Genomic DNA, 25,347 nt, shown 5'->3' on the forward strand with positions numbered 1-25,347 from the left:
CAGCCTATTAATCATATTGTAGACTGCGCCTATCTATGTGTTTGATACTTACTGTTAAGAATTACATGTTTGCCTTAACTTAAATATCTACTTGTTTGTTTAACTGCTTTGCTGCTGCAACAGCGGGTTACAATGATGTTAATAACTACTTTTCGGCATCCAATTGAAACTCTTTAATTCCTTGTTTGTTTAACTGGTTTGCTGTTATAACTCCCAGTTGAGATGTTTTGCTAACTTCAACTTTTCTGAATCCAATCGGAACTTTAATGGCAAAACAGGTTAGCCCAAGATCAAAGGGCGAGGTCCCCATGGACGTTGCATCATCCCACAGCAGTGGCACCGGCCCAATCGTGCATTATGAATTGCCAACTGCTGATGCTCTAGAGGCTAAACTAGTGGTAGAAAGAGATTCTGCTTCTGCACTTAGAGATGAAGTTGACATGTTGAGGAAGCAAACAGCACAATCACAAGCAGTACTCAAGACAACCATTAAATATTTGGTGGATTTCAAAACGAAGCAAGCTGAGACTGACCAGATTGTTAAGGTCCTGAAGGAAAAAAGGAAATTAAATTCCTACTTGGTAAATCATAGGTGAAATGTTCTTTCCATAGTTGAATAACCTTTGTGTTCTCTGTTCATGTAATCAATCAAACCATTTGTTTTAGAGATCATGTAATAATTGTTTTTTTTGTTTTTTGGTTTGTCATTTTATTTGAGCACAAGTCTGTATTAATTGATAAGACTCGGAGACATTTCATTTGGGTTGCTATGCCAGACCTACAAATATGCCAATCGGGCTGAATGTGCATTCAGCAATAGTAGTAGTATAGATGGACCATAAGTGGCACGCATCGGAAAGGGCCAAGATGTTGGCTAAAAAAGGATGATGTTGTAGCCAAAAAAAAAGTACAGCAGCCTGGCTTATGTATGTTAGTTGATATTATTGATCCATATACTGTATAAGTGTTTATATGTCTGTTAGTTCTGTACATTCTTGGTTGATTGACTCGGTATTTGAATCTTGATACATCGCTTGTGTACATATCTAAATGGGAGTACACATTATGCTGCGTGTGACATTTGAGTTGGACATGAAGTGTTCCAAATATTCGAATTCACCTTAAACTGGATTCTAGTTTCTGAATTTGAGTATCGGCATTTGTAAACCATATTCATATATGACAGTGGAATACATCTTTGTCGTCCTTTTGAAGATATATAAAAACACATAGAATGATTTATAAAGATTCATATAGGAATAAAAAATGGATTCGAATTTAGTTGGGGTAAACGTGGATGCTTATTGTCCCAAAATTCGAAAGAAGCAACAAAATGTCCACTCCCACGTCGGCTGCCCGAAGCCAAGTGTTTGGGAGATGGAAATTACTGTCTACCCATTACACGAACAATCCATCGGCCCGATTTCCACTGCTCTAAATAGGGGTAGGTTAGTAACTTCAATTAGACGTGACACGACCGCCTCTGAGCCCATTCCGACACGGTGGACGTCAAACATGGGCGGCAAAACTCATTTGATTCAAGCTCGTCCGAAAGACCTCTGTTTCTCCCTCCATTCCCCATTCATACACGGTGGGCGGCAAAACAAACTCGACTCGGCCAAAATCGATGTAGGCAAATATTTTCAATAGGGGCAGGTTTGTAACTTCACGCAGACGTGACACAATCGTCCTACCTGTCAGCCCCGTTCATACACTGTGGGCGCCAACCATGGGCGCCAACCACCCTCTCCTCGCCCGAAATCGCTCTGGGCAAATATTGGCGAGATGCAAGATTACCGTCCTATCCCCAACCGACGAGACGTCCAAATTTTAAACGGGGGCTAAGTTCGTAACTTTCCCATATTTCAGACAGGCGCGTCCCAAAAACATGGTTCCCCGTACCTCTCCCTCCATTTTCCCATTCATACACCGTCCGCGCTAGAACACCCCATCCCCACACCAGCCTCCGTCCACCACCCCATCCATCGCCGCGGTCCGCCACCACATCCATCGCCACCGTCCACCACCATGCCGGAGCACCTACCAAGACCGCGTCGTCCACTGCTAGAGATGGATGTTTCTCACCCACGGCGACGGACCAATAGCCTTGCATCGCGTCCTCTCGCTTCATCGGCGTCGTCGTCCTCTTTGCCGGGGCCGCTCACATGACCTTCTCTTCCACCGCAACGGGACTTATCCCCCGATGCACCCATCTACCGTCGCAGATCTGCTTCAACGCCACCGACAGCCATCGCACCCCCGATGCCTACATGGCACCGCAAGAGAGGTGGTACTTCATATCTCCTCAACTTTTTGATCTCAACCAGAAAATAGATCTTAACTTGGTTACTCTACTTTCTTTTCAGCTCTTAGAATTTAGTTCTTAGTTCGAAGCAAACAATGGATGCTAAATATCATTTCTCCGGTTTGCAGCTTCAAATCTGCCATGGCACAGCCATAATACGGTTTAATTGATCATGCTTAGGGTTTAATTGATCATGTTGGTTCCGTGGTGGTTTCTTTAATAGAAATCGGAGGGGAAACCCTCTTTTGCTAAAAAATATATGCTTAGAGTTTCCCCCTTTTATGATCACTATACGATCAGAATAAGTGCTTCGTGTCATAATAACACTGCTCCACCCATCAAGCTAAACAAGCTTAGTTGTTCAAATACGAATCTGATATTATTAAAACAGAGTTGTTTAATTGGTCAGCTAAATGTTCCTAAATTAGTTTCGAAAATGCATGTTCGCCACTCGGGTGTGTATCTCTACAGGGTGCCCACGGTGGGCCGGCCCACCCTGGGATTTTGGGTCGTCCCAGGCCCCGATTCCCCTCTGTTCTGCTGCGCGCTTCCGATCTCTACTCGCCCCTAGCCGCCTGCCTCGCTGGCGACTTGCCGTCCCCGGACGGCATGACTCTAGGAGGAGACGCCGGACTAACAAGAGGCCAGGACCCGCTAGGCCAACAGCGTCACCGCTGCCCGGGCGCGCCGCCGTGCCTACCTTCCCAGTCCGTTCAGGGCTCAGGCGTGCAGGACCCACCAAGCCAACCCGATTTATCCTGAGATACGTCCTCAACACTCAGCAGCCACTCCTCATCACCCATTTTCTAATTGATTCATTACTCATTAGACAGGACTGTCATTAGGGTTTGTTGTGTGCTCAGTGCTACCTACACTTAATGGTTCAGATGTATTTCGGTAATCTTTAGTACCTCTAAAGTTCACAGGGTTTTCAAAATTCCGGACCTCGGAACAAAAACTAGTCATTTTGGATTGTTGGTCGTAGTGACATTGACCCAGATTACTACTGCAAGCCAGGTTTGTTGACAATTTTACTTGTCTTTCTTACTCATTCGATGTAATATCCAATTATTCACGTCGATTAGTTGCAAACAATAAGTGCTAGACAAACTTCTTCATTCAGATTTTGGACGGTCTCTTACTGCAGTTACAATTATGCATACTTGTCCTAGTAAGCTCACAAGTAAATGATTGATTCACTACATCTATGCTTGCCTTGTCATATTTGTTGTCAATATTCTTTTAGGGTGGACCACCCTGTTTCTAAATACTAGAACCGTAGACATGAGTGAATAGTATTTATCTATGTGATCTCTTCCATCATGTGTGGGTAACGAACACTGCATTGTATAGAAAGAAAGTGTCATTTCCAGCTTTTACATAGGTTTCGATCTTTTACATGGAATACAATCTGCCTACTTGCTTTGTGTCGCACTACCAACACTCCACCCTTGAAGCTAAACATTATGCCACTCATAATTGCTTAGTTTATTTGTTCAAATACGAATTTCATATGATTCTAATGTTCCTACTTCAGTTTTGAAATGTGTGCCTGCCTGTTATAGAGACATAAGGGGGTTGTATTTCTGTGTGTGGTCTGGTCAGCACGGTTGGGGAGGTGAACTTTGCATATGCAGGGGTTTATAGGGAGACACTCTCCGAGTTGAATCCGCAATGCATTCCATAGATAATCTGACTACTTTTTATGTTTTCATGAATCTCAGATTCTGAACAGCATCATAATGATTATGAGCTTGCACGCATGAAAAGAATAAAACAGAACAATGCCATGGCTGTCAAACTTGGAATTAAGGGACTGAAATCAAGTCTGGATGCAATGCAATGCAAACGCTCTCCACCTACAGATTCATGCTCAGAATATGATCCTAATAGTGATTCTGAGCTAGAGGGAGACCTAAGTCAATGTAGCTCCCTAGTGGAAGAGTCAGAGGAAGATGCTCTGTCTTATTCACCCATCAAGGTACTTGCTCTAACTTTCCAAGGTTACATTGCTCGCACATATCTTGCAACTGATGCTTTGCATTGCTTCTACTTTGTTGAACTGCCATTAGCTTAGTTTACACATCGTGTATGTGAATACGCCCTGCCTATCCATTTTCAGTACATATTCCATCTGTCATCATACCATATTTATCCATTCAAATGCTGTTCTTGTGTATCAGACGTTCAAAAGGAAGAGGGCGATTGCTGATTGTGGAGGAGCACAAGCAAAGTATTTGGAAAAGGTAGTGGCACCTGATAAATCAAATAGCCCATTAGGTGTAGTTGCAATATCACCTGACCCACAAAATACCCCAACTCTAGCAGACTCTAGCCCTACTACACTGGTCATTTCTGATGCCCCAACTCAGCAGACCCCAACTGCAGCAAACAGTATGATTATGCCAGTTGACATAGCACCAGCTGTATGATGCAAAACCCCCATTCTAGCAAAGAGTACACCAAATCCAGTTGCCAGATCCCTTTTCGAACCAGAGAGAGCCCCAATTGCAGCAAATAGGACCCCTATTCCATTTCTTCCCAGTTTAGAAGACGAAGCTTATGTTGTTGTCAGGAACTTTGTGCGCATCTTTCCTTCATGGAAAGATTATATGGCAGACACAGAACAATTTCCAGTCTTCCTCCGCAACTTACGCGTAAGTAATGTACTAATGTTATTCGTGGTCATTACTGCATATGTTTCTGCTGACAGAAGACACAAGATTTCATTCTTTTAAATAGGCGAGGAGCAAACTGGATTGTGATGACGAGCAAGGGTTGGTTGCGCTTTTCAAGCACTCGTTGATGAAGTATCGTTCCTACCTGAGGCAAGCGCACTTCGATGGCAAGCCTCTGAACGAAATTTCTGTAAAGTCTCTGGTGCTATTATCCGACGGTGACTGGAATAATCTTGTTACACATTGGTCTCGGTTGCAGCGTAAGGTACTGTCTATGATATCACATCACAATTTGAACTACATTTCTGCATTTGCCTTAATGTCTCACTTGTACAAAAACTGTTAGCAGAAGAACATTCGTTCTCAAGGGACCACAGAATCTCGCAACTATACTGCACACTGCATTGCTCTTGTGAGTACCTCTTGCCCTGTATGACCATACTTACTTTCATAGCTGTTTGATTATGTAGCATCACTGCACATGTTAGCCTCGTAATCGTCCATTTGGTGGACATTATAAGATCCGTATGGACTCTTACATAAATTTAGAATCAACCCAATGCTTTTGAAGAGGTTTAGCTCTGCAGCCCTCTTGTAAGGACTGAACGTGGTCTATCAATGTACTTACATTAACAGCTACTCCCTCCGTCCCATAATATAAGAATGTTTTGTACAGTACACCAGTGTTCAAAACACTCTTGTATTATGGGAAGAGGGATTGGTTCATTTTGAAGCATTCTGCATCTTATCTCCCTCGCCCACCATTTACTAAAAAAGATCAGATATATATTTAATCTTACCAACAAGTAGAATACATAGACAATGCCAGTGCAGAAGTGTAGCCCATTGCTCTTGTCAGTACATTTTGTCCTGTAACGCTTGTACTTCCAGGGATTGGTAGTTGATTATGTAGCATCAATCTGCATCTTATCTTCATTATCCTCTATCCCTTCCAGTATTATCATATCTAAAATTACTCTCTACAAAATATAGAGTACAGGCAATGCTTATGAAGAAGATTCTGTGCTGAAATTCTTGAGTTATCCTTCCCTTGACATGGAGAAGGGCATTATAAAGCCGGTGTTAACTGTTAATGTAAGTCAGTCCTTCTAAAGCCTTTATCGTCAACTGCTGTTTAATTTGCTCATACTCCCTATCGTTTACTGCTGTTTAGTTTGTTGTTTCTACCAAAATGCATGTTCGTAAGAACCGTAAGTTCTAAGTTTTACTTGTAAAACCAAATTCCTTATTCATACCATGCACATTACTTAATACTCCCTATATGTATGCTTGTTTTTGTGGATCTATAATCCAGTGTGTGGTGAAGCAGCCCACGTTTGCACCCTGTCATCTCCTGTTTTATCTTACTGATGTGGCTGATGATATGAACAACATGCCATGCACATTATCCAAAATAGATACAATGATTTTCTTTGCCCTTCATCTATGCTTGTTATGTTGACATGGTAATCCAGTAGTGTGGTGAAGCTCCCCGCATTACAAACAATGCCAAATTATGCTATTGATATTTTGAACTTACTCTTTATTTTCTAATTTGAAATTGGATAGAATTGACAGAACAGTTATCATCTTTGTTTATACATGTGAAAAACCTGTCATCTCTCTGCTTTGTTTCAGGGTGATATGCCTGATGGCATCCACAAGTCTGCTGAAGGCTGTGAGACAAACCCAACATATATTGTAGCAAAGAAGGCAAAACATCTTGAAGATAGCGAGACAACCCCAAAGTCTTGTCTTGATGCAGTGTTCAAGTTACTTGAGACTAACAGTCAGACAAGCTCATAGAATTCGTTGTCTGAATCAGTTCGACTTCTTCAGTCCCAAGTTCTAGCAGAAAGGTATTCTGCAACTCAACTTCGACTTGAAGTCCTATCTCTAAGAAAGATTGCGGAGAACACCAATGAGAACCTCATCGCTAAACAGCTACACCTGGAAGCTATGACCGACATGCTAGGCCGGTCTCACAACCTTGCTCAGCAGCTTGCGCAGCAGTTCCCCCGCAAGGCTAACCTTTCTTGAGCTGTCTTGGAAGTGGTCTCAGTTCAGTATTATTTTGTTACGCTACAATGGTGCCTAGTTTTTGTAATCTGCTTCTTCGTTGCGCTTTATGATCACTGGTGGCGAACTTCGATGCCTAGTGGATGTAATATACCTTAAATCCTTTATTGTATAGTGTAGGTTTATTCTTAGTTACTATGCCGTAATTTCTTTATTGTATAGAGTAGGTTTGTTCTTAATTCCTACTAGTTACTCCCATCATTCGCTATCTGAAAAAAATCAGATGTAGCCGACCGGACCGAAACATTCGACTCTAACAGGCCAGGTTTTTAGCGGGCCACAATTGGGCCGGCGTGCGTCTTTCTTGGGCCCGAATGATTTGGGCCTTCACACATTGCGCCAGGCCCAAACTTACACCGGCCTATATTTTAGTTGGGCCTTTTGTCGACCCAGCGCTTAGTTTGGCCCAGGTAGCGTTGGGCCATTAACAGGCTGAATATTGTACTGGCCTGTTACGGCCGAGATGAAACCACGGGCCTTTAGCAGGCCAAAATGCATGTTGGGCCTCAATTTTCACTAGTCGTCGACGGGCCTTCAGCAGGCCGAAATGTAGACCGGGCCGTTTTGGGCCCAGTTAGCTCACGGGCCGTTACCAGGCCGAAACATATCTCGGGCCTTAGTTGGCCCACTGATATCATGGGCCTTTAAGAGGCCGAAAGCTTAGCACAGGCATCAACGGGCCGAATTACGCGACAGGCCTTTGACAGGCCCAAAGTCACGTTGGGCTTAACTGTTGCCACCTTTAGCACGGGCCGTTAGTGGGCCCGATGTCCCGTCGGACCATATATGGCCCATGGGCAGCACGGGCCATTCCCAGGCCGAAAGTCACACCGGGCTGAAATGGGCCCATGTCTACATCAGGCCTCTAACAGGCCGAAAGTCACTGGGCTGTAGTTGGGCCCAAATATTCGGCGAACAATTAATGGGCCAGATCTGGCTTCGGGCCGCAAATGGGCCCAAATATTCGGCGAACAATTAACGGGCCAGATCTGGCTTCGGGCCGTAAATGGGCCCAAATATTGGGCGAACCATTAACGGGCCAGATCTGGCTTCGGGCCATAAATGGGCCTTTATTAAGCAGGCCGTTATTGGGCTGGCCCACTAGTACCTGATTAAGTTCTACGGGCCTTTGACTGGGCCGGCCTTTTTAACCTATATGGGCCTCTGTTGGGCCCAGCCACGTGTCGACGTATCATAGGCATGTCTCCTCCAATGGACGGGCGACATCTGTGTTGGGGAACGTAGTAATTTCAAAAAAATTCCTACGCACACGCAAGATCATGGTGATGCATAGCAACGAGAGGGGAGAGTGTTGTCCACGTACCCTCGTAGACCGACAGCGGAAGCGTTATCACAACGCGGTTGATGTAATCGTACGTCTTCATGATCCGACCAATCAAGTACCGAACGTACGGCACCTCCAAGTTCTACACACGTTCAGCTCGATGACGTCCCTCGAACTCCGATCCAGCCGAGTGTTGAGGGAGAGTTTCGTCAGCACGACGGCGTGGTGACGATGATGATGTTCCACCGACGCAGGGCTTCGCCTAAGCTCCGCAACGGTATTATCGAGGTGTAATATGGTGGAGGGGGCACCGCACACGGCTAAAATATCGTATATCAAGTGTGTATAGAGGTGCCCCCCTGCCCCCGTATATAAAGGAGCAAGGGGGAGGCCGGCTGCCCTAGCCGCGCCAAGGAGAGAGGGGGAGTCCTCCTCCTAGTAGGAGTAGACTCCTCTTTCCTAGTCCTACTAGGAAAAGAAGGGGGGAAGGAAAGAGAGGGAGAGGGAGAGGGAAAGGGGCCTGCGCCCCCCTCTCCTAGTCCAACTAGGACCCTCCTGGGAGGGGGCGCGCCACCTCCTGGCTGCTGCCCTCTCTCTCCCCTCAAGGCCCACCAAGGCCCAATACTTCCCCGGGGGGTTCCGGTAACCCTCCGGCACTCTGGTTTAATCCGAAACTTCTCCGGAACACTTCCGGTGTCCGAATATAGTCGTCCAATATATCAATCTTTATGTCTCGACCATTTCGAGACTCCTCGTCATGTCCGTGATCACATCCGGGACTCCGAACAACCTTCGGTACATCAAAACATATAAACTCATAATATAACTGTCATCGTAACTTTAAGCGTGCGGACCCTTTGGGTTCGAGAACTATGTAGACATGACCGAGACACCTCTCCGGTCAATAACCAATAGCGGGACCTGGATGCCCATATTGGCTCCCACATATTTTACGAAGATCTTTATCGGTCAGACCGCAGAACAACATACGTTGTTCCCTTTGTCATCGGTATGTTACTTGCCCGAGATTCGATCGTCGGTATCTCGATACCTAGTTCAATCTCGTTACCGGCAAGTCTCTTTACTCATTCCGTAATACATCATCCCGCAACTAACTCATTAGTCACAATGCTTGCAAGGCTTATAGTGATGTGCATTACCGAGTGGGCCCAGAGATACCTCTCCGACAATCGGAGTGACAAATCCTAATCTCGAAATACGCCAACCCAACAAGTACCTTTGGAGACACCTGTAGAGCACCTTTATAATCACCCATTTACGTTGTGACGTTTGGTACCACACAAAGTGTTCCTCCGGTAAACGGGAGTTGCATAATCTCATAGTCATAGGAACATGTATAAGTCATGAAGAAAGCAATAGCAACATACTAAACGATCGGGTGCTAAGCTAACGTAATGGGTCATGTCAATCACGTCATTCTCCTAATGAGGTGATCCCGTTAATCAAATGACAACTCATGTCTATGGCTAGGAAACATAACCATCTTTGATTAACGAGCTAGTCAAGTAGAGGCATACTAGTGACACTCTGTTTATCTATGTATTCACACATGTATTATGTTTCCGGTTAATACAATTCTAGCATGAATAATAAACATTTATCATGATATAAGGAAATATATAATACTTTATTATTGCCTCTAGGGCATATTTCCTTCAATCTGGCCCACTGACGAGCTGACAGGTGTTCCCTTCGGCCAATCAGAATTTTACACGTGGAAATTTCCCATTGGTCAGGGCTGTTAACGGGTTACCGGATCCAAAATCCGACCCGATAGCTTAACGGCGTTCCGTTACGGTGGATGCCACGTGTCGGTCACCCTTGACGAAAGCACTTCTGTGACGCGCGATTTATCGTCATGGAAGTGGACACTTCCGTGATGATAATTTTGGTAATGTCATGGAACACTTCTACGACAGCACAGGTATGACTATCTTGATTCTGTCATAAAATCGTCATGGATGTACATGCATGACAAAAAACGCGACCTACTGTGACAAACATGTATCATCACGGAAGTGTATTTTTTTACTAGTGACTACTGTATGAGTGCATATAGATGATGGCTATAGATGACATGGCAGTTCCTTATAGCCATCGGCTGGCTATATTATTAACCATGCTCTAATGCGTTTTTCAAAACCGCCTTTGACTATTGACAAGATTAGTAGTACATGAGATGTATAATGTGAAAATTATATCATTGGAAGCTCCTTTCACATACGAATTTGACTGTATGCTTTGTGTAAGTTGCATGTCATATATTATTACTCTAACATTTGGTCAAAGTTAGCCTTGAAAAACGCATTACGCCCTGTAGATGGAAGGAGGGAGTAGTAGTGGAAGTGGATCCTCTGACGTAGGTATCCTTGCCTTACCCTCCCTTTCGTTCACTTACTGGCGGACCCCGTGCTTGCTAGGCCCCGCATGTCAGTTACTCAATTGGTTCGGCCACGTCAGGGGATCCTCATCCGTAGTATACACGCTTTGTTTTTATTTACTCCGCATAAAACGGAGGGAGTGGTAGTATAAATGATGCGGGCGGGGGAGGGGGAGGGACGTCGGTTTGCTCTCAACTGTGGTCCCAAAAGCGAGCGAAAATGCAAGACGAATCGTGTTCCATTCGGTAAGCGACGTGGAGGGTCCAGCGTGCCGGGGTGCAACGCGAACGCGACAAGAGCGATGTACAGTCAAAACCGATTGACCGATCGTCACAGGAACCACTATTCACACCAGAACCTTTGCTGCTCGGCATACGCCAGCCACTGCCCCAAAACCACACCTCCTCTCCAACCCATCCCCCCACCTTTCGATCCCCTAGCCCGCATCAAGCATCCCCTAGTTCGCCGGAAAGCCATGGTGCACCGTAAGATCACGTACTACAAGATGCTGACGCCGGAGCGCCGTGCAGAAATCGCGGCGGCGGTCGGTGCCACAGACCTCCGTTCCCAAGCTCGCTTTGCGGTGGGCCAATCCCCGAGTTCTCTAGAGCCAAGCTACGAGGAGGAGGAAGCCGATCCAATGTTCATGGCGGAGGTCGTGGCGCAGAAGGCCCCCGATGGGTATGAGACGATGGAAGTTGACTTCGTGCCGGCGTCCGGGTCCCCCATGGTGCAGGCGGACCAACGGTTCAACCTGGCGATACTAAAGGAGGACCGGGAGGCAGAGGCTCAACTTGGCGCGGAGCGCGCACATGCCGCTGCCATCGAGGCTCTCCTGCAGGCGGAACCGGATGTAGTGGATGCGAACCGGGCGGCAGAGCGCGCGGATGCCGCTGCCATCGAGGCCCTCCTGCAGGCGGAACCGGACGTCCTCAACTTGAACTGGGCAGCGGAGGCTCAACTCGATGCGGAGCGCGCGGATGCCGCTGCCATCGAGGCCCTCCTGCAGGCGGAACCAGACGTCCTCGACTTGAACCGGGCGGCGGAGGCTCAACTCGACGCGGAGCGCGCGGATGCCGCTGCCATCGAGGCCCTCCTGCAGGCAGAACCGGACGTCCTCGACTTGAACCGGGCGGTGCTCTCGTCCGTGCAGAGCGCCCGCACGCTCCGCGTGAACGAGTAGCTGGAGGCCGAGGATAACCACAGTGCGGAGACACACGTCGGCAGCTACGGCTGGTTCGCGCCACCAGCCAAAGACGACGAGGACGTCTCATTCTGCGAGCAGTGTTAGTTTTTCTTTACGTTGTTGTTTTTAGGGATCTTTTGCTGTGTAAAAACATATATTGTTATGCAAGTCGCCTGAGTTTCATCATGTGGGTCAGTCTACCATTTCAGGCTGTTGGATGAATATCCTACGTCTCCTAACCCTTCTTCCTCACCTCTTCTTCTTCCCCAACAGACCACCGCACGGGCCGTACGGATCCTCCCAACATGCGGTTGGATAAACATACTGTATGAACGAAAATTATGTGTCAGCGGTAGGATGGCTGAGTTTGGTTTGTTCGCATGCGGTAGCACGTGTCAGTGAGGGTGCGTTCCCTTGGTTGGTTTGCGGCATGCAGGAGCGACTGTGTGAGGGTGCGGAGCGACCGTGTGAGGGTGCGGTGCGACCGCGTCAGCCATGCGCAAGTGTACCTCCTTTTCATTTTGAAAACTTTAGGCAAGCTTGGAAAAAAATGTGTGGCGAAGTATGGCAATGCAAGGCCTAGACCCAAACAGGATAAGTACGTACATACTAGGAGTACTGGTGTTAATAAAGAAAGGCGGGGTTTTCCTTCGCGGAATTAGTTGATACAAATCCTCGTTTGACATGTCAATTAATGCGTATTTTTTTCTCCAAAGCCCAAAGAGCTAACCATCTCACTCCTCATCGCTTGATTAATGCAGCGCCATGCAAACCAATCTTCTCACTTCCGCATGCATGCAAGGGTATATTAATGTCCTTGGTTGCTAGTACGAGGCAAACCCCATCAATTTTGCCTTGATTAGTGTTAGTGGCCTTTTGTAAATTGTAATTTTGATATACTGGCCTTGTGTACAAAAAAATGGAGGTAGTACCTATTTGACTTCCTTCCCCATTGTGGTGACGTCGACGATATCTTGAACGTTGTGGTTTGACGAAGTGCATTCGACAGAGAACACCGTTGAGGGAGACCATTCGATCGCAAGTGCCGCCTACAAGCTGAGACAACCTCCTTATTTGCATCCAGGAAGTCCGTTGAACCAAAGGACGCGTAAATGTACTAGTACTACTAGTACACAATAGCGTCGTCTATCCAGCTTAGTGTGGTGAGGTGGTTTCTCGAAGAAGACGATGGAGAAGCGGAGTCAGGAAGAGTGAAATGATGGTTGCTTCGTCCGTGCTTTCTGATTTGACACCTCAATGCTTTGTGATTTGTAATAGAAGGGACAGGGGAGTAGACTCTATGCTCTATACTATACATGCGTCCAAGCACGGGAGCAAGAGGAGAGACGTTGCATTTTTCTATTCCTTCAATCAATCAACCAGGGAGCTTCGGTTCCATCTTTTTGGCTTTGGCAGCACCGTCCACAATGGTTCCCATCGATGCCAAAAGCTATTTTCACATTTGGCTACACATTGTGGATGCCCTTAACCGTACCACTTGGTTTTGCTCCTGTGTGCTATCTATACAAATCTCAGTTATATTGATCTAAAAAATTATAGAATCAAGATTAGTAAAAAGGAGGTGATTTTGCCGCGCGGATGGCGGGGGAGGTTTTTTATTTTTAGAGGACGTTGGCCTGGCGGTTTGCTAACATGCGGTCCCACGTGTCAGTGCTTTACCAAGCCGATCCGCGTCACACATGAGGCAGAACAACGACAGAAGCAACACGTGGTTAACTTGAAGAAGATCTTATAAAAAAACTTGAAGAAGATGAGGGATAAGCGGATTCAGCAACGAGTGAAATGATGGTTGCTTCGTCCCTCCAACTAATTTTTTAGCATTATTACTTCGTCTCTCCAACTTAACTGCGGGAAAGGTGCAGCTTTGTGATTTGATGCCTCATTGCTCATTACTATGCCGGCGCCATGACCGGGGTGCTTCACCCCTGCTGCTCTGCACTGCATTTCGGTATGGCACGTGGACCCGGTAGCATGATGTCCCACATGTCGGTGAACGGGCCTAGAACATTTATGAAAGCGAGCGCTCCACTCTTACGACGGAGTACACAACACGGCGGCCCCGTGAACTGACACTTGTACTGTATAGTACTATAGTTTTGTTGTTTCGCACGATCCATCGATACAAGCCCGATTAAACAGGAAGGGGCGGGATTTTTCCGACGCGGTAGATGAAACTGGCCATACATTTCAAAGGCAATTTTAATGTATGCAAACTGAATAATTAAGTAACAATATGATATCTAGTAAAACTAAAAGCACATATGATTTATTGTGTTAGAGTGTAGTAGTAGTGTTGTATTGCATAGTTGTTAGATGTAACATGCGAGAACGTGTAGAGATGTAGTTTTGTAGGGCCTACAGAGAGAAAAGTGTAATACGGTCACCGGACTTCAGAATACGCTCATTACGGTCACTATATACGTCTTGCGGTGATTATACGGTCACTTGCTTACCATTCAGCATCGGATTGCACTCAGTTAACCGGTCAAATAGTCTGCATGGCACCATGTTGACTAGTTAAATTGACCACGTTCCTTGTGGGTCCCACCTGTTAGTTCGCATAGGAAAAAAGTCAGATAAACACAAATTTATGCAGGCGCGACAAGACTCCAACCCGTGCACGGGAATCACCTGGTTGTGTATGTGTCTGTCAGGGCCTGGTGTTTGCTCGTGCACGTGTAGGTTGAGCACTTGAGCGTGAGAGTGTGTGTTGGTCGTGTGAGTGTTGCGTGCGTGTGTACGTGTGAGTGTTGCGTGTGTGCGTGGCTGCATGTGTTCGTGTGAGTGTTGCGTGCATGCAGTTCATGTGCATGCGTGCGTGTGTGTATAATCACCACACCAGCTCCTGTGTGTTAAAACAGACGGCTTAGCATACCAATACAAGGCCACCTTGTCCGCTGTGCCCGCAGTCATGACTTCGAACCACCATCCAATATTTTTTTGTCGTTTGTTTTCATTCTTACTAGCAAGATGCCCGTGCGTTGCACGTAACATCAAGATGCATTTGTATGACTAATTTATCTTGTGGAGAAAAGGATGAATGAGGGAAGGCCTTATTTGCAAATGTGGAGAGGTGTGTGGGTGCCTTTTTGCAAAATTGCCATAGTTACCTTCCTATCCGTCAGATATAAATCGGACGACCTATGTTGCTGGATGGCAGGCACACCATCATCACCAACTCTGTTTTTATAAGAGTGTAGAAGAGTATATACAAGCCGATAGGTGGGCCCAATGGTAGTGAGATAATGTGATACAACACTAGAGGTGCAACGTGGAGCGTTTAACTGGCCAACTAGTCATGTCTTGAGCAAATACAGAGCTGTACGGTGAGCCCGTGACTGTATAATAACCACAAAACATAAATGGTGACCATAATGAGTGGATTCTGAAGTCCAATGTACGTATCGTGCTTTCGCTCCAAAAACAATGATCGTCACTGTATATATCGCGAGAGAAAGATGAAACATGTGTGAATGTGCTGGGGGCTTACTTTTAGAGGACCTGGAGATAGTTTGTGTGCATACGTGAAAGGGGCGTAGAGGGGGTGTATGCGATGGCGAGAGAGATGCTCTTCGTTTCTCTTTATTATGACTAACTTTATATATAGTACAAAAATATAAAAATTCACAGTGCGGAATAAATATCATTGTGGGCACCATGCAATACAAATTAACGTTCATACTCCTCCATGTAACTTTGTAATGTTGTATATATGTAGAAATTCTAAAATAATTTTTTGACCACACTTTATTCAAAAGGAATGATGTATGTGAAATAAACGTGAAGAGAGGGCTTTTTAGATCAATGGGGTACGTGATGTAACATGTGTGAATGTGTAGTTGATGTATTTGGCAGGGCCTAGAGAGGTATGTGTGTGTATTACGTATTCGAGAGAGGCATGGATAGAGGGGCCGGCGGGGGGAGGGGCGTGGGAGAGATAGCACAAGAAATGACAGAGGTCTAGAGAGAGAGACTAATATATGATGTCACGGCGAGAGATTCCCTTGAGTGTGTATATGCAAGGGGGAGGGTATAGAGGCATGAGGAGATTTTTTTTATGTGTTGTCTGCGTTGGTATGTGTGGGTGTGAGTAGATAACGAGACCTAGGGGCAGAGGTGAGGCCCTTGGTTCGGTTCCATCCTGCGCCACATTGGTCAGCCCGTGACGCATTTAGGGAGACGCATGGATGACTTGTCGTACAAGACAACGATAGCAGAACTGTGAAGGACTCTGTGTCCACTGACAAAGTCGGCTAGGATTTGTAACCCTGGGTTATCGAACTAAGGTAACCCCTTATCTCTGATAGTATATTACTATTCATCCAACCTAACTTTAAGGGGCATCCTACAGAATGCTCTGCTAGAATCATACTCGTCGATTAGGAAGAGAGGTGTGAGACAATACGTGAGAGATAGGCCTAAAGATAATGTGCGTACAGGAGACACGTAGGAAGGTCTATGTATATAGAAAGGGTCGATGGGGATTGTGCGTGTGTATGCTTGTGAGAGGAAGAGTGCTTGTGATAAAGGTTAGTGAAAATAGTCGTAAATGGTTACGAGAGGGAGGGAGGGTTATATCGATTGCATGTCTGCGAGAAAGACACCTCGGGAGAGAGTGTGTGAGCATGTGTGAGAGACCACCGATGGAGAGTGAAACTACACGTAAAAGACTGATGTACACATTGATTAAAGATATAAATTGTACCCAAATATTAGGATGGGATCATGATATTTGCAATTCGCGTAAGGAACAGTCATTGATCCATCAGACATCTAGATTCTATCGAATTCGAGCATGTCTATGTTATTATTCGACATAATTGATCCACATACTTAGTATTTTGAACTCCAGACAATGCATCGCTTTAGCAATCGAATATAAACGTGAGTATAGTTCATGTTGTGTGTGTAAAGCACATTATACATACGAAAGTTACACAATGAACATTATAAATAGCTAGCTATGAACTAGCATACATTTGAATTCAACTTAAGGTGGTTTAAAAAAATGAAATTCAACATGAAGTCCATTCAATTATTTGAATTCGATATCATGGCATTTATAAATCATACCTAAGTTATGGGGGCACCAACCTTTGCTCTGATTTTGTACATAATAGCATATATAGTCGTGTACAAAATAGATTCAAATTTAGCTCCTCCATTCCAAAATAAACGTAGTTATAGGATTTTCTAGTGTCAAAATTTCAAAAAGAAGCGGATAATTTAATGAGGTTTTCAAACATACAAGGTTAAATTTAACGTTGTCTATTTAGGTCAATCCTCAAAGTTCAAGAGTACTCTAAACGTGAATGCTTCTGTTTCAAAATTTCGAACGAAGTGCCAAAAGAGCATCTACTCGCCCGAAACCGCATGAGACCAATGTTTGGTAGTAGAAGGAAATTACTTTTCTAACTCTGACCCGTGAAACCTACCGGCCCGACGTCCAAAGGTCTAAACTGGGGTAGGTTTGTAGCTTCATCTAAACGCCATGCTGAAAGTGCTAGTTATCGGCTAGAGGGGAGTGAATAGGCGATTTTTATGAATATCTTCAAAACATGAGAGTTTCGAAGACAAACAATAGAAATGAACCTATTGATATGCAGCGGAAGGTAAACTACACTAAGCAAGCCATAGTCAAGTATGCAATGAAGTGAAAGCACGAAGACTAATAGCAGCTAGGTAGTAAGGATCAGGATGGAAGATGGTATGAAGCCAAACAACGATAGTAGTCACACAGTGAGGACAACTAGGTAAAGCAAACAGGCAATGACTTCACGAAGACAAACTGTAAGTAACGAGAGGGAGAGGATAGAACCAGTCACTTGTTGAGGACACATGATTTGTTGGACCAGTTCCAGTTGTCGTGACAACTGTACATCTGGTTAGGGAGGTTGAGATTCAACTCAGAAGACCGCGTCTTCACCTTATTCCCCTTGAGCTAAGGACACCCAGTCCTCACCCAATCACTCTGGTAAGTCTTCAAGGTAGACTTCCAAACCTTCACAGACTTCGTTCACCGGCGATCCACAGTGACTCTTGGATGCTCAGAACGCGACGCCTAACCGGCTGGAGGATTCACAGTCCTCAAGTGTAACATGTCTTCAGGTCACGCGGACAGAAAGACTTCAGTGATGCCTAACACTCTTTGGCTCTGGGTGTTTGGGCTTTGTCCTCGCAAGGATTTCTCTCTCTCTCAAAAGCTTCGGAGGTGGGTTGCTCTCAAATGACAAAAGTCGTGCACTAACTCTGAGCAGCCACCAATTTATGGTGTAGGGGGTGGGCTATTTATAGCCACTAGGCAACCCGACCTGATTTTTCAGAAATGACCCTGGGTCACTAAGGAACTGACACGTGTTCCAACGGTCAGATTTCAAACACACGCGGCATCTTGACTTGGGCTACAAGTAAAGCTGACTCATCCAGCTCTGGATAAGATTTGCTCTCATTGTCTTCGCTCGAAGACATAGGATTTGGTTGAGCATCACTTCAGTCACTCTGACTTTGTTCACTGGGACCCCACTTAACAGTACGGTGGTTCCTATGACTCAACAAAGAAGAAAAGGAAACAACGAAACAACTAAGTCTTCGCGCTCCATAGTCTTCACGCAATGTCTTCTCTTGTCATAGTCTTCAATGTGAATATCTTCACATACCACCATTGCCTTCAATATCTACATACATTTTTAGGGGTCATCTCCGGTAGGTAAACCGAATCAGTGAGGGACTATTACCTGTGTTATCCTGCAATTCTCACAAACACATTAGTCCCTCAACCAGGTTTGTCGTCAATACTCCAAAACCAACTAGGGGTGGCACTAGATGCACTTACAATCTCCCCCTTTTTGGTGATTGATGATAAACTGGTTGAAGTTTTCAACGGGGATAAAGGTATGTGAAATTGTAAAGGATTTAGGTATTGTCTTCATAAGTAGCAAACGGCTCCCCCTGAAGATGTGCATATAAGTAATTTGCTTTTGGAATGCAAATGCACATGGCAGGTTGTACTTGTGGAGATCCTCTTCAACTTATGAAGACAATTCATCATGCATGATTTGATATAACAAAGATAATGATATGCATAATGAAAAATGGATGTCTGCAATATGACTTCGTGCGGGATTTATCATCGCACATGCGGAATTTATCATCGCATCACAGAATAGCAAACAAGTAGCATACGACCATCAAGTTTAAGTGTTACAACTCAAAGAACCAAATGTATCAAAAGCGAGAGTTGTAAACACTAGGCAAAATATAAAGCAACCGCCCATATGGATCCGCTTGAAGACTATCAACTCATATGCTTCTCCCCCTTTTGTTAGTAAGTACCAAAAAGGTTTGAAGACATAGAGCCTCTACTCGTTCCCAGAAGGAGTAGGAGAAGATGCAGGGTCAGCGTCAGGGTTTGCCGGTGCAGAAGAACTTGGAGCAGTGTCGATACGCGCTGAAGTTGGAGGTGGTGAAGTAGCATCATCTTGATCATCTATCACTCTGGCATTCACCGTTCCAGCGGAGGAGGAATACTCAGAGTCTTCAAGAGACGGAGTTCGACGCAAGACAACATTCCTTGGAGGAGTGGAGTCAAACTTGAATCTTTCAGTGAAGCCTTGAAGATCCGCTTCAGCACTCAGCAATGTCAAACTCTTCCATGACCTCCGACAGGTTTCATGTGTAACAAAGGCATTCTTGGTGGCAAGATTGCGAATGCGATTGACGTCCACCAAGAGGCTTTGCATCTGTCGCTTCAGCCAGTAGTGATGCTTATCCTGTTTCTGATGCAGGGCAACGAGAAGTTCTCGGTCATTGAGAACACGAGATCGCTTCTGAGGCCTTTGAGCAATAGTGCTTTCAGTGGCTTCAGTTTGAGCACGGTGAGGTAAGCGTGTATTGCCAGCCAAAGGATAAACACGAGTGACTGCCTGGACTCCTTCAATGGGTTGCGTGAAGCTTTGGTGATCAGCATTGTGAAGACAAATAGGCTCCTTGGCAGGCTCTGGGTATATGGCTTCAACTGACATATCAACATCTGGCAGAAAGATCGAGTAGAGGGCTGATAGTTGACAGCTGAATGTAGCTTGATGAGGCGCATGACCCATGGAGCGTATAACTTCAGTCCAAAAAGATCAGAGCCTGATGCAGCCAACAGCCTGATAAAGAAGTCTTGAGCATTGAAATTGATGTCGTTGAAGATATAAAAGACCAAAGTATTCATTGCTCCTTCAAGTTTTGCTGCTGAAGAATGTCCTTTGACAGGCCATAGAGTTCGCCTGATGATATGATAAATAGTGCGGGGCAGATACTCTAGGTCTTCGACAAAGAACTCCTTTGGGTAATCAGCGTCATGTGGCAAAGGCTTCATCATGCTCAGCATTTGGCTCATGTTAGGCTCTGGCTTCTGAAAGATGCTCTCCAAAGCATTGCGGTGAAACTCACAACCAGGTTCATATTGTTCACCTGGAGTGGGCAGACCAGTGAGCTCAATAATGTCAAAAGCTTTAGCTTCATGGTGTACGTTCCCTGTCATCCACTCAAGGACCCATGTCTTCGGATCCCTGTTGTAGCCGCGAATGTGGAGGGTGGCATAGAATTGCAGCAGAAGCTCTTCATTCCAATGCTCCTTATCAGTCACAAAATTCAGCAATCCAGCATCACGGAAGCAGTCAAGAGCTTCTTCAAGGCATGGCAGTCCAGCAATGGCTTCACAGTCAAGACGCATATGAGGGAAGATGCACCCTTGATCATAAAGAATACAAGAATAATAACTGCGCTGCTGATAGCTCCAGAACCGATCTGATGAAATCATTGGCTTGGAATAGGGGTTCTTGGCGCTATCAAAGAAAGTGTTGTGTGCAATGAAGCCATTTGCATTGAAGGACCCTGGTGAAGTGGCAGTACCTGGAAACCTGGGCAATCTTGGCTTTGGCTTCTGGACCTGAGGCCTATGCTCGACATGATAATCAAATTGCGGACCAGCAGCAGGAGGAGGAACCAGAATAGGCCATCTGACAGTGACCAGCTGACCATAGTTGTATGCTTGCTCAATAGTATGTGGCCTGGGAGGCGGTACAGGAGCAGTGGCAGTGACTTCAGGCTGTAGATTTGCATCAGGTGCAGCATTGACTTCAGGTGCTATCACTTCGGGAACCACATTGACTTCAGGCGCCACATTAGCTTTAGCCATGACAACGTCATTGGCTTCAGTGTTGGTGTTGGTGGTCGCCTCAATGTTGTTAACCTCCACTTGAGTAGCTGGAGGGTCAGACACGTTCTCCTCGAGAACAACTTGGTTGGTTGGGGGTGTAGCAACACGTTCTTCTTCTTCTCTTGGTTCTTCTTGGTCATCGGCTCATGCAGCCGGAATATCTTCAGCCATGTTGGCTTCAGTCTCGGGGTTGTTCACAGTTGGAGAGGCTTCAGGAAAGACTTGGCGTGAAACAGATTGGCGCTCTTCTCCTTCTGGAACACTTGACAGAGTGACCTGTGGCCTTGGTCCTTTGCGAAGCCTGCGGGACGCTGGCGACGCCTGTGGAGATGGAGGTGGTTGGGCCACAAAGTCTTCATCTTCAATCACCGGAGTGGTGACTTGAGTTGGGGGAGTAACAGGTGTTTCTGCTTGACGGGGGGAGTCTTGTGGGTGATGAGCCCATGAGTCATCCTGAGCAATTGGCGTCAATGGACGACCAATGCTGATGAGTTCGCTGTTCGTGAGAACAGGCGATGATACCACATTGTGCTTGATCTGAGGAAGAACTTCATCATCTTCAGCTCTGGACCTGGGTGGAAGATTTTTGTACAAGATGTCTCCCCAGGGTTGCTTGATGGCATTCTTCTCAGCATATTCCTGGGTCACGAACCTATACTTGCACCATTGTTCTGCCAATATCTCCGAATCCATTGGATTCGGGTTTTTTGCTGATTGTAGTCCTCCTCTGGATTTGTCTTGTACAGCTCATTGAGGTCAGGTGGCAAATCTCTTGATGTTACCCCACGGTGCTGTCTGCCTCCCTTCCTTGCTGATTTATCTGTTGCCATGAAGTTCAGTCTGAATGGCTTCAAAACTTTCAAAGGCTTCCGTCTGTTGGTCAGACAGGAACTAGCTTTGGGAGAGTTGATATGATGCTGTAAGAATTCTGCAAATGAATGCAGACTATGAGAACCAAGGGATTCTCCCACGGACATGTACCTGTGACAGCATTAGAGATGCGAGGGAAGGGGAAGAGGTCATATGCATTCTCAGAAGATTTTGAAGACAAATCAGTTTAGAAGACATTGACCTCATAGCGCGAAGACATGCACTTATATGTTGAGAGTTGGTTCTAGATTTGTACGAATCCAAGAATAGGTACAAGTGAGGAATCTAACTATGTGTGAAGCATAACTGAATATACTAGGCATCATATGAGATGCAAAACAGGATAGATCCAAGTTTGTGGAGGCAGAAACTACTTTTGGTAGAAAGGATGAATCTATCGGATCAAAAAGACGGTAAAAAGTGAGTTTTAATTTACCACATGATGAACTGCTAGACGGAGTAGAAGATGAGGCCGAGCAGTTCCATCTTCCGTGCCCTAACTTGGCGACGGAGGACACCTATGGCGGCGGTGGAGAGGACGATGTCCGCGGCCGGCGTGAAGACGGCGTCGGAGAGGTCACGGCAGCTAAGCGCTTCGTCGCCGGCGTTGTCGAGAGCTAGCGGTGGCGCGGGTTTGTCGACGTGGAGAGGTAGAATAAGTGTTTTGACCGCGATTGGATGTGTATTTATAGGGAAAGAGACGGCACAGCACAATTACGTAGGTGCCCCTGGCGGTTCACATCTGAGGGACACGTGGCGAACATGCAACACATTGGGAGTTGTCCCACGTTCCCACGCCCGCCTGGACTGTCGGATGGTCGTTCCGGCTTCTCCGGGTTTCAGGCAATAAGAATTGAGCATTTAAAACAGATTTAATGTTTGTCTCTGTATCTTCTGCTGACAAGGACGCAGAGAAGACATTCGACAGTTTCAACAGAATGCATATGATTTGGATAGATAGAGTTTGAGGTAGAAAGCATGGAGAGGTTAGGGTCCGATCACATTCACTTAGTTCAAAAGATTCAAACGAGAAGACATAGCTATAAGTGAATGTTGTAGAGGACAGAACACAAATATATGTATATATCAGAATACAACCAAATCAACATAGTGAATATAATCATGAAGACATGTTGAAATTGAAGACAAACCAAATGCGAGGACATACCAAATGTAACGCCATGAGAAAAACACTTCAAACTGAAGAATTTGGTGGTGGCGTTACCCACCGTATAGGAAGTATTAGACCCAGACACGGCACACAATTATCGTGGCGCTCCGAAGTCAAATTCCGCGTTAATGTATTCACACTTAGAATGTAAGTCTTCATTGATTGAAGATATACTTTACTTCGTGTGTTGCACATCTAAGTCATCAACATGCATAAGTGTTAGGATGTGTGCCTGATCACAGGACATGTGAGGATTCCAAGATATTTAGCTCACACCGCAACTTGCAAAACCGTTTCTCATCCAAGGGCTTTGTGAAGATATCTGCCAGTTGCTCTTCAATGTTGACGTGTATGATATCAATATCTTCCTTCATGACATGATCTCTGAGAAAGTGATGACGAATTTCAATGTGCTTTGTCTTCGAGTGTTGAACTGGGTTGTTGGCAATCTTGATGGCGCTTTCGTTGTCGCAGTAGAGTGGTACTTGTTTCAGATGGATGCCATAGTCCTTGAGTGTTTGCTTCATCCATAGAAGCTGAGCGCAGCAAGATCCAGCAGCAATGTATTCAGATTCAGCAGTGGAGAGTGATACACAGTTCTGCTTCTTTGAAGACCAACGGACAAGTGATCGTCCCAGAAAGTGACATGTGCCTGATGTAGACTTGCGATCCACCTTGTCACCAGCATAATCAGCATCCGAGAATCCAACTAGATCAAATTCTGAGCCCTTTGGATACCATAATCCTAATGTTGGGGTCTAAGCCAAATATCGAAGAATTTGTTTCACAGATAAGTGATGCGATTCCTTTGGTGCCGCTTGGAATCAAGCACACATGCAAACACTAAGCATAATATCTGGCCTAGATGCTCATAAATAAAGTAAAGAACCAATCATGGAGCGGTATACCTTTTGATCGAACTCTTTACCATTGGCGTTAGGACCCAGATGACTCTTGGTTGGCATTGGCGTCGTGTAACCTTTGCAGTCTTGCATTCCAAACTTCTTCAGGCAATCTTTGAGGTATTTCTCTTGAGATATGAAGATGCCATTGCTTTGCTGACGAATTTGAAGACCAAGGAAGAACTTCAGCTCACCCATCATGGACATCTGATATTGCTCTTGCATCATGTGTCCAAACTCATCACTGTATTTCTGGTTGGTGCAGCCGAAGATAATGTCATCCACATATATTTGGCACACAAACAGTTCACCATCATATGTCTTTGTGAAGAGTGTGGGATCCAGGGAACCAAGTTTGAAGCCTTTGCTCTTCAGGAAGTCTTTGAGTGTGTCATACCAAGCGCGAGGGGCTTATTTGAGGCCATACAGTGCCTTGTTTAGCTTGTATACCATATCAGGATGTTTTGGATCTTCAAAGCCAGGAGGTTGTGCAACATACACTTCTTCCTCAATCTTGCCGTTGAGAAATGCACTCTTCACATCCATTTGATACAGCAAGATGTTGTGATGGTTTGCATAGGCTAGCAATATGCGAATAGCTTCAAGCCTAGCCACAGGAGCAAATGTTTCATCGAAGTCAATCCCTTCAACTTGAGTGTATCCTTGAGCAACGAGACGAGCCTTGTTTCTGACAACTTGACCATGCTCATCTTGTTTGTTGCGATATATCCATTTTGTGCCTATTATGTTGTGCTTGCGGGGGTCAGGACGCTTGACAAGTTCCCATACATTGTTCAGCTTGAACTGTTGAAGCTCTTCTTGCATAGCTTGAATCCATTCAGGTTCCATGAAGGCTTCAACAACTTTCCTGGGTTCAGATATTGAGACAAAAGCAAAGTGCCCAGAGAAATTTGCTAGCTGTGTTGCTCTCGAATGAGTGAGTGGACCAGGCGCATTGATGCTATCAATTATCTTCTCAATCTGTACTTCATTTGCAACACGAGGATCAACTGGACGAAGATTTTGCTCTTGCTGATCATTGTCATCGTTGGGAGGATTGTCTTCGGGCTGAGCATTGTCTTCAGGTTGATTAGGTGCAGAAATGATAAGTTCCTCTTCAGGCTGTGCTTCAGATGGTATGATTTCTCCAGTTCCCATTAGCTTGATGGATTCACTGGGTGGAACTTCATCTAGCACATTTGGCAGGTGCTCTCTTTGCGAGCCGTTAGTCTCATCGAACCGC

The sequence above is a fragment of the Triticum aestivum genome, chromosome 6D, assembly GCF_018294505.1.
Source record: "Triticum aestivum cultivar Chinese Spring chromosome 6D, IWGSC CS RefSeq v2.1, whole genome shotgun sequence".
Taxonomy (NCBI): Eukaryota; Viridiplantae; Streptophyta; class Magnoliopsida; order Poales; family Poaceae; genus Triticum; species Triticum aestivum.